The sequence below is a fragment of the Podarcis pityusensis genome (assembly GCF_964106645.2).
Source record: "Podarcis pityusensis genome assembly, chromosome: 1".
In the NCBI taxonomy this organism is placed as follows: Eukaryota; Metazoa; Chordata; class Lepidosauria; order Squamata; family Lacertidae; genus Podarcis; species Podarcis pityusensis.
In genome coordinates, this window is record NC_138028.1 from 73,714,502 (window position 1) to 73,729,690 (window position 15,189).

The 15,189-nt window shown below is 44.7% G+C and overlaps 1 long non-coding RNA gene across 1 annotated transcript; it reads right to left on the minus strand.

Moving 5' to 3' along the window:
* Positions 1-1,720: 1,720 nt before the first annotated feature.
* Positions 1,721-15,182, minus strand: LOC308474100. The gene is made up of 3 exons (XR_013984503.1): positions 12,150-15,182; positions 5,498-5,598; positions 1,721-2,367 (listed from the first exon to the last, which is right to left on the minus strand). It is a non-coding gene; the product is annotated as an uncharacterized lncRNA (long non-coding RNA).
* Positions 15,183-15,189: the final 7 nt, after the last annotated feature.

Consider the following 15,189-nt stretch of genomic DNA (forward strand, 5'->3'; position numbering starts at 1 on the left):
TGGAATCTTCTTTCTTGTAGTTTGGATCCATTGCTCCGTGTCCGCTTCTCTGGAGCAGAGAATCTCCCTTCCTTGTCATCAAATGATGTAATAATGTCCTTACTTGCATATACAGCTCAGTTGTTACACACAGAGGGGAACTCCTAATTGAAGAAAGTAATGTTTCAGAACAGAAAACCTGTGACTTGAGTTGATCAACCTCATTCCGGAAACAGATGCATCCTCTTATTTCTAACATAAATTACTTGCTTCCCCTACCCCACCCCCACCCCACGCTCCTGAAGTTTACAAGGAGCCCAGAGGAAAAGAATAATTAGTGCAGTATTGGCGTTATTATTTCCTGACATTAACTGCCTGCTACTTGTTCATCCACCCCCTCACCCCAAGATTGACACGGCAGTGCAACTTGCTCACACAGTGCCGGTCCCTCATTCTCACATGCCCTGCAAAATACCTGGATGGGATTTCAACTTGTGTCTCTATTCAAGCAAGTCATCCAGGGTTGCCTACAGACTGTCAGTATTTTGCAAGAATGGTTTGAGCATATAGCAAAAATTCGGATTTGCACAATTAAGGTGGATTAAAGTAACCTGTTGCCCTGGTGCAACAAATCCCTTTTGTTTGTTTGTTTTTAAAAACGGGTATGTTGCAGATAGGAAAATGACAGGGAAACCTGCGGAAAGTGCAGGTGAATTAATATAACCACTGTGCAAGCTAATCAGGATAAATGGAAGCAGAACGCTCATTGACATGTAACTTCCCTGCAAGCAAATCGGGGGGGGGGGGGGACGACTCAATAAAGACCAGACACAACCTCCACATAAGATTTGTTGAGCATATCAGTATAAAAGCCCAGTGCAAAAGTCATGATCCCAAAGCAGATGGGCCATAGTAGCTACAGAAATGCCTTGGCTTCTGACCTGTAGCAGGCCAATTATGTTTCCTTTGCAGTGTGCTGCATTCAGGTTCCAATAATACAATGACTCTGGTGCTGTGCCACATCCTGCTTGTGGCTGCAGATGCATACAGCCATCTCAGGATGCGTAGGCTTTTTCAGTGGCTGCTGCCTATCTAAATGGTGGTATGAGTAAGCTATCATCTTAATGTTTGACTGGATATATATATCCACCACATTTTTGGTCCAAGCTCTCAAAACAGCAAGTTGCATCCTTCTGCTAATCTGGCTGTATGTTTTCCCGAGGTATGTGGGTGATCATGGAAGAAGCCAGGAGGAACAAATGGAATGAAGGGCACTTTCCCCTAAAGTAGAACACTCTTGTTTTGGCAACCTGCAGATGGTATCAGCCTGGATAGCTCAGTTGGTTAGAGTGTGGTGCTGCTAATGCCATGGTTGTAGGTTTGACACCCCCTCCCCCATATGGGATAGCTGCATGTTCCAGCATTGCAGGGGGTTGCACTGGATTATCCCCAGGGCTCCTTCCATCGCTACAATTCTAAGATTAGGAAAAAGACTTGGAAGGAGGAAGGTACAGTAATACCCACTGAAGAGGTATAGACCTTCCCCCAATCAATCTGAATATATTGCATTGTGATTTTTGGCTTCACTTTAGCATTTAAGCATTTAATAATTTCAAACTGGAAAATTCAGACCACACAATTGTAGCTGATTGGGACGTCTTGCGCGACAAACATGCTTCTCCAAAGGACTGGACATTTTGTGATTAGGAAAGTAATGAGAAAATGCAGTGGGAAGTGCATAACAGTGGGAAGTGGCAAAGACATAACACTTGCTTTGACACAACATCATCTAGCCTCTCTGTGAACAAATCAGAGTGAATACTCATTAAAGAGCTGCTGTCATCTAAACTCCCTTCAAACTGTCATGGTCTTGTTGCTGGGCAACAATGTGCAGAGCACAGTGGAATTGGAGGCCGGCCAACTGGAAGAGTCTCTGAGGTGTACTTGCCTGGAGGCAGAGTCAGTGTCCAAAGTCAGGTCCAGTCCTAGGGTCAGAAGAACAGCAGTCTGTGTGGTCAGACGATCCATGGGTCAAAGGTCAAGATGAGCAGGAAGCAGCAAGGTAGGACCAGGAACTACAAGCATTGATTCCAGCACCTGCCTGTTGCTGGAAGTTCTGCTTAAGAAGGCTGAAGCCAGCTGGCTCTCATCATCGCCTTCTCCTCTGTGTCCTTGAAGGCTGATCAGCTGCAGGTGGAGTCACTCTGCCTTCTCCCCCTTCAGGCTGCTGTTCAGCAGGTGAAGCTGACCCCTGACACAAACAAATCAGAATGAGCAGGTCCTCTGCAAGCACCTTCAGTCTTGAGACACAGAGTGGGAAGAGGCAGCAGAATTCAAAGACTAGGTTCTCCTAGGTGTTATACAGGTTTCAGGTTATACCTGGGGATGCTGGGATGGAGAAACACACAGGCTTTTACTAGCTTACCTGTGCCGAAACAAAATCAACAAACATGGGAATGCCAACAAACATGGGCTTATACCAAGTCAGATCATTAGTCCATCTAGTACATCTTCTGCACAGATTAGCAACAGCTCTCCAGGGGTTTCTGGCAGGAGTCTGAAACCTACGGTACTTTGAGATGGCAGGGACTGAACCTGGGACCTTTTCCATACAAAGCAATGAGCTCTACCGTTGAGGACCACTCAAGGCCACTGCGGTAAGTATGCTAAGCCATGCCAATGTGTTTCAAAGTACTGAAGGACATGTTCAATGAAAAATGCTGCTCTGTGGTCCCATTGATGGGCTTGGGTAGGATATCTTTATGCTCCTTCTTTTCCACCCTTACTTTATACTGTCCATGACGGACTCTCCAGAAGACCAGAAAGCCATCACTTAGTGCCAAAGATTTGTCAGTTTAATATGAATCAAGAGAGCACCAGTGACCTAAATCCTGTGACTTTTTCCCCTTTAAGGGTGAGTGGTATACTTGCCATACACACTGGTTGCCTCAAGCACAAATCACCATGAGCTATATACAGTGCGTGGTGCACTTAAGCAGGCACAGAAATCTACTGATTTAAAAAAAATATTGTGACACTTACACATTGCTTTCCCGGCAACACACAGCAGTTTACATTAAAACAACAACAACACAGCAAAACAAGAAAAAGAACATTGGCTAAAATCTAACTAAGCACTATGGCAAACTTTCAATCAGCACAATAATTTCTCCTTGCACAACAGAACATTCTCCCTCTCTCCTCCTCCAGGGGGTTCTAGGGGTTCCCCTCGACCCTCTAGAGCAGATCTGGGGACAGCACAAAGCACATGTGGGGAAGGAAAAGGAGGGAAAGTCCCATTGTGCAAGTGGAAGTTGTTCCAGTCATGTGATCATTTATATATAGACATAATTTTATTTTTGTGTCGCCCTTCCACAGTTCAAACCATGCTCAAGGCGGCTTACAACATAAAAAATACATAACTACAGCATTACAAAAGTAGTCATAAACAATAAATAAAACATTTTTAAAAATATGAAACCAAACTGAACCATTTCCATACAGTGGTACCTCTGGTTACGAACTTAGTTTGTTCCGGAGGCCTGTTCTTAACCTGAAACCATTCTTAACCTGAGGTACCACTTTAGCTAATGGGGCCTCTCGCTGCCGCTGTGCTGCTGGCACGCGATTTCTGTTCTCATTCTGAGGTAAAGTTCTTAACCCGAGGTACCACTTCCAAGTTAGAGGAGTCTGTAACCCAAAGTGATTGTAACCCGAAGCGTTTGTAACCCGAGGTACCACTGTATAAATCACAAGATCTAAATACAAGGTATTTATTGAATACCTCCTATTCATTATTATTATTATATCTGTAATAATAATAACCACATGAAATCGTAAAGTGATTACTGCACTGAATTGCCCTGCCCACATTCCATTCATGCAGAAAAGATGCACAGACACATGGGTTGAAAAAGCCCATGAAATGTTTGGGTTTGTTAGCCCTGATCACAATCCCTTTAATGTGCCAGACAGAAAATAGTATGAAGTATTTCTCCAGTCCAAACATACCCTCTGATGCTATTCACATCTTGCTAACTGCATGAGCCCACTGATATGCTGCATTATTTAAAAAGGAATGCACTTCTTCTACGAAGGGACTGACTTTCCATTGCTCTCTGCACAAAGTATGCGAAGTGATGAGGGTCTGACCCCCGAGATGGCTGAAATGTAAAGGCCTGTTTTAATGGGATTGAGGAGGCTGCCTAGCTACATTTGCTCTGCTTTTATACAAGTCAGTCCTGCTCATTTCCTTTCAGTGGGCGTAGGGCTTAACATTCATTAAAGCCAAATCTCTCCGTTTCCTGCAGCCTTCCCTGCTCTAATCTCCACAGGTCATTTTGCATTTTGGATCCATCCCTCTGTGTGTTTGATATCCTTTTATGAGTGTTGCACGCGAGGAATGCTCAGTGAACCAAAAAACAGATACACTGCGACTTACTTTTGGCTTGCATAGACATACGATTAAAAATAGCTTGCGTGAGGCTGGAAGCATTCATTGGTTCATTGAGAGAAGCCCTCAGTTAATGGCATAAATGGAGATTATTAAAACAGGTTGATGCTCAATTTGCAGATATGGATGGGAGATAAATTCCATTCTGCTCCCATTTCAGTGGAAATCTACCTGTTTTGCAGTTTCTGAAACGAGGTGAAGCAAGACACAGCTAGCCTTCAGAACTCACACTTCTCTAAATTTTGTAGTGCTATTCGAACAATCCCCAATAGTGTACAAAAATGTATATTGGGGAAAAGTGATTAAAAAAGGAATTTGAAATGTTGTATACATTCTGCAATACCTCTTGACGTTTGATTTTCCCTTTGTTGTGTCTGTGAATATTATTTTTTTAAAGCATTAAATGCTTTGGGCTTCGTGAAGAAAAAATGGTAAAGGAATGAAGGGTGCTGTGGAACGAGGTAAAAATAACAACAAAATGTTAACCAGCAACCCACATTCAAGCTGGCATGGATTGCTTCCCAGATCACACAATTAGCCCTTTACAGTGACACAACAATGTTATTAAATAATAAGCGACACTGTGCATTTTCTTCAGCGGTTTAACATTAGCCCGGCTGCTGCAGTCCTTCTGGTGGCTCCTGCCATGACAGCAACACTGGAAGGGGTGAATGGGAAGGGCGATTTAGATTCCCACTTGGACTGGCCAGAATGGACTGAGTACCAAGTGCCTTCCGCACCAGGGAGAATCCGGCAAGAAACCAAGAAATTTGATGTACTCAAGGCTAATTGACAAAAGGGAGGGAGAGGTGCAACTCTACAGCCCAGCAACTGACTGCAGTGTCTTGTTTGCTGTTCTTTGTGAGCAGAGCTTAACCACAGAGGAAGGAGGTAGGAGAGGGAGACAGAGCTGTGGTTGACAGTGAAAAGGCCGAGCCCTGGGCAATGATCTCCTACTTCTTCTGCCATTCTGTAATACTCATGCATTGTCCCTGCCCAATACAGATGAGCTCCCTTTTGAAAATAATTTTTCATTGAATAGTCACCCACCTAAAGCATCCTCACCTTAAAAAGTGCTTCTGGAGAATCAAGGACAGTAGATGTGGTTCCTCAGACTTCACGGCAATCCATAACAATGCCAGGAAGCTGAAAGCCAAGGCAAATGCCTTGAAAGACATGCCCCATGATCGGTAAGGACGTTATGCAGTGCCACAAATTGTACTTACTTGCAATTTACCCACATTTTTCCTTAGTCTTCCAAAATCCACATGGAGAGGATGGAGCACCGAGGATCATCAAAGATGCCCCATGCTGTTCTGGACCTGTATTACCTTAAGTCTTCCTGTATTACTAGAAAGATCCTCTTGCAAGTTGACGCATGCCAGTTTGTTGCTGGTTGCAGGTTCTGCAGTTTCTAGGCTTTGTGGCGCTTGCGTCAACATGCAATTGACTTTGATCTGAAGCAGGCAGGTTTTTAAATCACTGGATAAGAAAACAAGACTGAGCATCCAAACCATGGGAAACTCCTACAGTGAAGGCATTTCAAGTTATTAGCTCAGCATGCACTGTTTTAATATGCTGCCGAATGCTTACAACATTGGGACGTTGTTTTTGCCACTAGTCTTACAAGACACAGGCATCCCCAAACTTGGCCCTCCAGCTGTTGTTGGACTACAGTTCCCATTATCCCTGACCACTGGTCATGTTAGCTAGGAATGATGGGAGCTGTAGTCCCAAAACAGCTAGAGGGCCGAGTTTGGGGATTCCCGTACAAGAAGGACACTTCCACGCCCCTGTAATCCATTACATATTCACCAGAGCTCTTTCCCTAAATATTCTGTACCGACAAGCCATTAAATGATCAACAACATTCATAGCATTGCATGAATAGCATTATTTTCTATTTTTATCGCAAAATGCATCTGAATTCTGCAGAACTGTGTATAAAGGGAGCCAGGCTTCCTCCCCTCCACTTTCCCCCCACTTATTTTTTTAGACTGGAAAGTTACAGCTGCTTTTGTAGACAAAATATAGAACACTGAGTCTCCCATATTATAATTTAGACACTCAATGGGCCTCTTTGTTTGGGTATGCTGATTTTAAAAGAAAAAACCTCTTGTTTATGTGCTGCTTTGACCTACTAGCCTCCTCTCTTGTTAATAATAAAAAAAGTTCTTTCAGAGTCTTCCGTGCAGTAGAAGTCCTCAACAACTTTCAGGAAGGAGTGAGAGAGACATAAAAGTGTCTAGGGTGGCGGAGGAAAAGAGAAAATAGCTGTGTCTGTGTGGAGAACATTGGAAGTGCTTTCATTCTACATGCACATCAAGTGCATGATGGGTAGGGAATGGGATGGTAGGATTTGTCAACTTTGCTTCTCTCGGTTTCTCATTTTTCCAGCTGGAACAGAAAAGTATTAAATTAAAGTATTAAATTAATTTCATCTGCTGAAATCACTTGTATCAATTGCTCTGCTTTTCTTTTACATTTTTTTACTTTTGAAAAATTCAAATGTTATAGGAGAAGAGAAGAAAATGAGCAGTGTTACTTGTCATCTCTGCTACTGTTACCAAAATGGTGATGGACGACCTCTTAAATAGCCCTAGGCACCCTGGGGGTATTGGTGTCAGAATTTACATGCATTTACAGATGTACAATTCCAGCACATTTTTTTTAGTTCTAAAATTAGTGACTAGTATTCAGCTAAGTTTTACTCAGAGTAGATCTAGTGAAACTAATTAAGTTCATTAATTTCAATGAGTCTATTCTGAATAAAACTTAGTTGAACGTTCCAAGAACACACTGTGTTAACTGACACCTACCACTTTCTGTGGCTTTTGAGTTTCTCAACTTCTAACTGTAGACCAGGCTAAACTACATGTAGATTTCAAAATCTTCCACTGTCCTATATATTGCAATCAGCAGTGGTCACAATACAGTTTCTGTTAAGAATGCCTAGCCCATGGAAATCAATAGGACATAGGTTGCCACACGCATGCCTTGTGTTTACCAGAAGAAAAGGAAGTGGTGGTCAATTTAACCTTCCAGAAGAGTTTTGTGGTTATGATAGCAAGCAGCCAATGCAAAATGTTGGTGAACGTGCGGAGCAAACGAAACAAGGTTGTTGTTTGTGGCTTCGGAGGTGGAACTGATGAGTGGCTCCCCTCTCGGAACTACTGTGAGTCAAGTGGACCGTGTCGTTAGCTACAAAATGGATCTAATTTCGGAGGAGTAGCTGCCTGGGTTAGCTTGTTGCTGCAAAAGGAGAAGCCTTTGGTACCTTGGAAGGCTAAAACATCAGCATCCATGGACTAGAGTCCATTCCATCAGATGCAGCAGGACAATCCTTCATGCAGCTCATGAACTGGACTCCAGTCCAACAATAAGAATCTTGGTCTTCATGGGGATCCTCTGCTGCTTTTACAAAATGGACTGGTGTTCAGCCATGGATTCACCATGAGGGTGGATCAGCAGAGGCTGGAGTGTTGGGGTACATGGGGCACTGCCCCACCGACCTCAGTCCTCCCTCAGCCACCCTCCACCTGCCTGCTTTCTTACTGACAACCAGTTCGGGGGCTGGCACTGCTCTCAGCTTCCTCCTCTTTTGGCTGCTTGTTGTCCTTGTACCACTAAAAATGGAGGCGGATAGAGACAAAATAAGAATTCATTGGCTCTGCTTCTCATAACTTCTATAGTAGTGAAACCAGTCATAATCTGAAGACTCTTATATATTATCAATCAATTCCCCCCATCCCCATCCAACCCGTTATACAAATAGAAATCCATCAACTTCGCCAAAAGACAAGCTCCAACGTGTACTTCCTACCTCTGAACTGTTTTATTGCCAACTGGCCATTATAAAAACTACTATGTAAGAATTGGTGCCCGAGTTTGCATTTTTCCTCTTTCCTCCTTGTCCCTTTTCTCTTGTGTGTCATGTCTGTCCACTCTGGGAGCCTTTGGGGCTGAAGAGCAAGAGTATCAATGCTCTTAAATCAATCAATCAATCAATCAATCAATCAGTCTAACGAAGAGAGCATTTCTGGAGGACTAAGAACTTTTTTTACAAATAAGAACTGATGGACCATCATAAAACCAAAATTTATAGGAGCCCTGACTTGTTCTTTCAATTATATTGTTGGAGGATGAATGCACAGGATAACATTCTCCAAGAGAGGAAATATGATGTTTCAAAGGCAATTGTGTTTGATGCACTCTTCTTTACAGTTTTTGGTGCTCTGGATACCGATATAAACATCTGTTTTCCATTTATTTATAACCTTTGAGGCTAGGATACTACTCTTCAAGCAACACACTAACAAAATAATGCACAGTGCTCAATAAACTCAATGCTTTGGCTTCAGTCTGGCAAAAGGCAAATCCTCATTTCATTTACCACCAAGTCTGATAAAGAGTTCTGGGGAACTCAAACAATTGAACATGATTTTGTGACGTTTTGGGTGACCTAACAAAGATATCTAGTATTGATTTGGGTTTTTTGTGGCCAGCACAGCTGCTTTTACTTTCAATGGAAGGGAGAAATTTCTCTTCCCTCTTCTGCAACTCTTTGCACTCTTACAGAGCCTTGCTGGAGAGTTGCAGCGGGGGGGAGTCGCTTCCTGAACTTTGTGAGATGGTGCATGGCAGAGGAGGGGCTTCTGGGAGTAGAGAATTCTCTCCAAACCAGAAGCTGCCTCCGTCTAGAGTTTAGATGACTTGCCCCCTCCCTCAACAGCCCCCCTTGCAGCCCATCATGGATGTTTACAAATAGTGCTGACGCCTCCAATAATGCATTTCTTTAACTTCCTGAATTTCTTTCCCCTCATACAAAATATGCAAAGATCAGAACAAAGCAGCAGCACTTGCGCAGGGTAGGAAAATTTCTATTTCCCCCCAATATTGAGCTTCTCTAAAAAGTCTTGTGGTTTAGAACGAGTGGATTTCACTCTGAGCAAAGGGTGTGTAAATAGTTTGGTGCTTTTCATTTTTGTGTACCTCTCCTCAGATTTTGGGGTAACATAATTTCATACTGGACACTCTTGGAATCTAATTCTCATCAACCCTGGCCAGCATGACCAATGGTCAGGGATGATGGGACATTTGGAGTGCCACAAGTTCCTTATTCCAGTCTTAGAGAATACTTTTCAATAATCCTTCATCCACCCCACCCCATTACATGCTACTCCCCAGATTTTACCTTGATATGATGGCCATCTCCCCTTCCCACGTGTAAAAAAAGTATTTCTGCTAATCTAATGATTCTGCATTTTACATTATTTCAGTTAATTCGGACTCATTCCCTAGGTTTGCCAACTGTTCAGCTGGGTCTTGTAGCTACGCATTAAACAGGAGCTTGATCTGCACAGAGTAAGGGGTATTAACAGTTTATCTCCAAGTCACATAAAACTTCGTCTACTGATTTGTGCATATTAAATGTCAGCTAAAGGCACAAGAGCAGAAGAGGCTTGTTCTCGTTAGTCGGCGAACAACCCTGAAAAGAATTATAGCTCAGTAAAAAGCTACTTTTCAGCTTGCAAACGATAGGTAATTGATGATGTCTCCCTCGCTGCCGCCATTTGCATTTTGTTTCCTTTGCAGCATTATTGAATCACTAGACGAACAGAGAGTTCTAAGGACAGGTGGGTGCTACTTTACCAAATTTTCCTTTTGCTTCTTCTCTTTGCTGTTTTATGAGTTATGAAACAGTGTATGCTCAGGGGATTTCTTTTGTCAGGCTTAGCAAACTTTCTTTTTGGGGGGGGGGCTGTAAAATATCAGGGCTATATAATGTCACTGTTAAAGCCACTGGGTAGGTGGGTGGGGGGTGTTTTCCTGGCTGTCTGCATGTTTTCCTCTATATGGTGCAAAAATATTAAATTGCATTTGTATCTTGCTTTTTCTCCTAGGAGTCCAAGACTCAGGCACCCCTCCCCCATTTCCATCTTTGAAACAACCCTTTGAGGTAGATTGTGCTAAATTAATACATGCCCATAAGCAGTCAATAGATTGCAGGGCCCCAATCCCCATAGAAACAAGCAGCCTCATGGCGGGTCAAGCCATCTGTCTGTTTAGCTCAGTACAGTGGTACCTCGGGTTTCATACGCTTCAGGTTACAGACTCCGCTAACCCAGAAATAGTACTTCGCGTTAAGAACTTTGCTTCAAGATGAGAACTGCAACTGCCCGGCAGCGACGTAACAGCAGCAGGAGTCCCCATTAGCTTCAGGTTAAGAACGGTTTCAGGTTAAGAACGGACCTCTGGAACGAATTAAGTACTTAACCAGAGGTACCACTGTACTGTCTACAGCAGAGCTTTCCAAACTTTTCATGTTGGTGACACACTTTTTGGACATGCATGATTTTGCGACACAGTAATTCAGTTTTATGGGGACGCGGGTGGTGCTGTGGGTAAAACCTCAGCACCTAGGACTTGCCGATCGAAAGGTCGGCGGTTCGAATCCCCACGGTGGGGTGCGCTCCCGTTGCTCGGTCCCAGTGCCTGCCAACCTAGCAGTTCGAAAGCACCCCCGGGTGCAAGTAGATAAATAGGGACCGCTTACCAGCGGGAAGGTAAACGGCGTTCTGTGTGCTGCGCTGGCTTGCCAGATGCAGCTTGTCACGCTGGCCACGTGACCTGGAAGTGTCTGTGGACAGCGCTGGCTCCCGGCCTATAGGGTGAGATGAGCGCACAACCCTAGAGTCTGGCAAGACTGGCCCGTACGGGCAGGGGTACCTTTACCTTTTACCTAATTCAGTTTTACTAGCAAACTGGAGATTAAACGAACCCCTTTCCAGCCCCAAGAGGAGTGTGGGGAGTGTTTGTGTGACACACCTACACACTGCAGCCGACACACTAACGTGTTGCGACACAGAGTTTGGAAAGGATTTCAGGGTTCTCTCCCAGCCATACTTGCAACTGACTGGAACTTTTTTAGCTTCTGCTCTCCACCAGCAGCAGGGAAGCAGCCTAAGACAATTCAGAAACATCTCTGCCATGAAGAAGCCACTTCATTCCTCCGTCTCTCCAAGTGAGGTAATATCTGCCCTCCTAATTTCTCTCTCTCTTCTCTGCTTCTGTCTTCCCATCTCTATCATTCCCCAAACAGATCAGCCACTCTGCCCCAGCAATATTTCCATTCCACCTTCTCTAACATAACTTAGCTCCACAAACATCCATTTGATGTGCACCACCCTAATGCCTCATAATTGATATTAGGATCCCTCTTTTACTGCCTCATGGTTTTAACCCCAAACTTGCAAGTCCTCTCAAATGCTACCTGAACAGTCAAACCTCCTGAGTTTATTGTAGCAACCTGAACCTTAATCACTCCATCTCTATTTTTTAATAATAACTTGCAAATTATTTGATACTAGGCCTTGGTCTCTTGTCTAGTTAATAATCCCCTTTGGTTTAAGTATAGTTTGCTGCAAATCTGAGCTCAATACTGCAAAAAGACACATGTTGGAAACATGAGTTTGTGTACACAGGAATACACCTGTTAATTTTCTGCTTGCCATGCAGGTGTTAAGAAGCAAATACACTTTGCCAATCAGCTATGTGTTGAAGAAATTGTAATGTCACTGGCTCATCTATCCACATGTGGTGGTAATGACCCAAAGCTTTTTGGTTTGGGGAAAATGGTTTTTCATGAAGCAGGAGTTACTACAAAACAAGCTACCCTCTTTGGCAAAATCTTTCCCACAGGGATATCATTACTCACCCAATGACTGCTGCATGGCTGACTACTGCAAGATATTGGAAGACTCTAAATGGAGACTTGTTTGAGAGCTGGATCTTACAACTCTGGAACTTAATTTCAATGGACAAACTGACAACCTATGTCCGAGAGAGTCAAACAAACAAGAAAAACACTACCTTTCAATCAAGTTGGCATAGTTTTATTACAAATGCAACATTGATAAAACATGGTTAAAGCCTCCTCCTGAAAACCAGGCAGCCACAGGAAACACTTTTATGAATCCATGTAAATTACATAGTTTACAGTATACTCATTTACGATTATGTGTACTTAGACCTGTGTGGGTAAAGTCCATTTACAATGCAGATAAGGAGGCACTAGAATTGTTACAGAAGCTGTTAGCATGTAAATCTTGTTTTAAATGGCTGGCCACCTGAACCACAAATTAAAAGCACTTGTAGAATCAAATAAGGCAGCTCTTTCATGCTGTTTGAAGTTGCAGGGCATATTTTGGGGGAAGTGGGAACAGGTATGGGCATATCCTTCTCAAGCGAAGGTCAGCAGCTACATGGGGGGAGGTTCCATCCTCTGAGTAAGGGAGGCTATGTCTTAGATACCTTGAGAGGAGCCAGGAGCCCCCTTTTAACCTCCCACACACTTCCTTCTAAGATACAGAGCCCAGCAACCAACCAAAGCAGCCTACTGTCCCCTTATTTGCTGAAAACCTACCTGCTAGGGTGAATGCTATGGGTAGATGGAAGAAAATGTCAACAAAATAAACAACACACACATGTCACTGAGCATATTTTGCACCCCCATGGAGAGCTGGCATGAAGCTCATCCGGATTGGAGATGATGAAAATCAGAGCATACAGGGTTGAGTGGGCCAGACTAAGTGAGCTACTATTCCCTTATGCTGGGAAAGTGCATGCCAGGGCAATACACTATTATAACCAACAGGTCACAGAAGGAATGCTTAAAGGAAATTAAGCTACCATATGTTGTCTATGGGGTTAGTCTGATCAATATAGAATATGGCTCTGCATACACTGAGGGAATGCTACTCCATCTGTAGGGGCATTGACCATCATGGACAGAACAAAAGTAGAATCACCTTCGCAGCTTTAGAGTCAGTTGTGTTGACCTTGGGTATGGTCAGAGTACTACTTTGTCCTAGCAGAATATGGGCAGCTCCTTTTCTATAGAAGTCCTTGCCCTTCATTCCTCCCCCAATACACATTTGAGATTGGCCACTTTCCCTGCTGCTATGGGGGGGGGGGGGATTGTTTGCTTTTTCCTTCAGAAGTGCATTTTTGCATAGCATCACTTCTGTACATAGCAATACTTGAATGTAAAAACTAATATGGCATTGATGAAACTGTCAAGACTGCCCCATAGCCCTCAGTTTCACTGGAGACAGGAGCAGCAGGTGGTGTAAGTGCAGAATGATAATGGGCAGGGCAGAAGGATATCTAGAAATGCATCTGAGTCTAGGTGCTGAACAATGAGGGCCAGCATCCTGGATAGACAGGATGGGGAGTGTCTTCTATACTGCTAGAAGTATGTGCGATGACTTTCAAAGCTGGTGAACAATGGACATGTGTGCTAACAAAAGGGAATACTTTCCTTGTTATTAAAGTGCTTGAGAATGCATGGGTGATTTGGGCCTGGCAGTGGAAACTGGAAACGAAGCAGAAATAAATTAAAAATAGCCTGCTTGCTTCATCTGTATTCAGTGCTCAGCATATGGGCTGAATGCAAATAGTCCATTCATCTTAAACAAATTAATTAGGCTGCAAAGCTGCTCATATTTCACCAAGAACACTTTTATTAAACATGAAAGATGCCAGGGTGGTAAGAAAAGAAAAGGCCAGGAAAAACCTATGCTGTGTTTTAAATTCCTCTTTGCAACAGGGCTAAAGCAAGACATTTAAATGTCCCACCACTGCAGAGTTCCCTTTTAATTTGTCCTGCTTCCCTTTATTTCACGAAAAAGCAGAAGTGAAATTTAAAGCTGCTTGCATGGTTTATGAGCACGTTTAAGGATTTCCTGATACCTTCAGTTATCAGCTCAGCTAAAAATAGTTTGCAAGAGCTTTGCGATCTCTGATAGCCTAGTCTCTCTCTTTCCCCCTGTTTCGTAGCTCTATTCCACATATAGGTTGTGGGGAGGATGTAGCCCTCCATATATTGCTGGGCTCCAGCTCCCATCAGCCAGCGGTGATGGGATTTGTAGCCCAGCAACACCCGGAAGGTCACAGCTTCCCCGTCCCTGATTTGGGTCTCGTTCCCACGTAAGCTAAGCGTGCCATCAAGTGCAGCTATGTGCTACAGTTGGATTGCTGCGCCTGAGGCTGCAACAGCCGGCACACTTATCTTGGGCGTGAGATTCCCTCAGCATCGCTGAGACTTGCTTCTGAGTAGACCAGAGAGGCTTGCACAACTCTGGCCCCGCGAACCAAGCGCCAGCCCCATCGAGTTCAACAGGAACCTTCGACGCAGCGCGCCTTTCCTCGGTGCAGCCCCGCACAGGATCCGCTTCCTCGTTCAGGCTCGCAGCCTCCCCCAATGCAACGGCGGTGCAACCAGGAGCGGATCCCCCACCCCGGAAGAGCGTCCCTTCCCTCCCAAATTGGCCGCGCGCTCCAGAAAAGGGGGTGGGGGTGGGAGAGACGCTCCGCTTGCCCGCCTCACCCAGTCCGGACGGGGGCGGGCGGAGAATGTCAGCTCGAACAACTTCCTACTGGGCTCCCGGCGGCAGGCAGTAAAAAAAAAAGCAAAAGCGACCTTTTCAACTGCTGCCAACGTCGCCGGCCGATTCCTGCCCCCTGGCAGCGTGGAGGAAGCGATGAATGGCCAGAAAGGGGAGGTGGCTGACGCGCTGCACTCCCCGGGCCGCCGCCGCCGCCGCCTGTCCTGCCTGTGCATCTCGCTCCACCCCGTCGCCGCCGCCGCCGCCGCTACGGCCGCGCACTTTCCTCCCCGGAGCCCGCGCTGCCGCCGCCGCCGCCGCCACAGCCCTCGCGGAGGAAAGAGGCACCGGGACGCCGCCGCCCGGGGC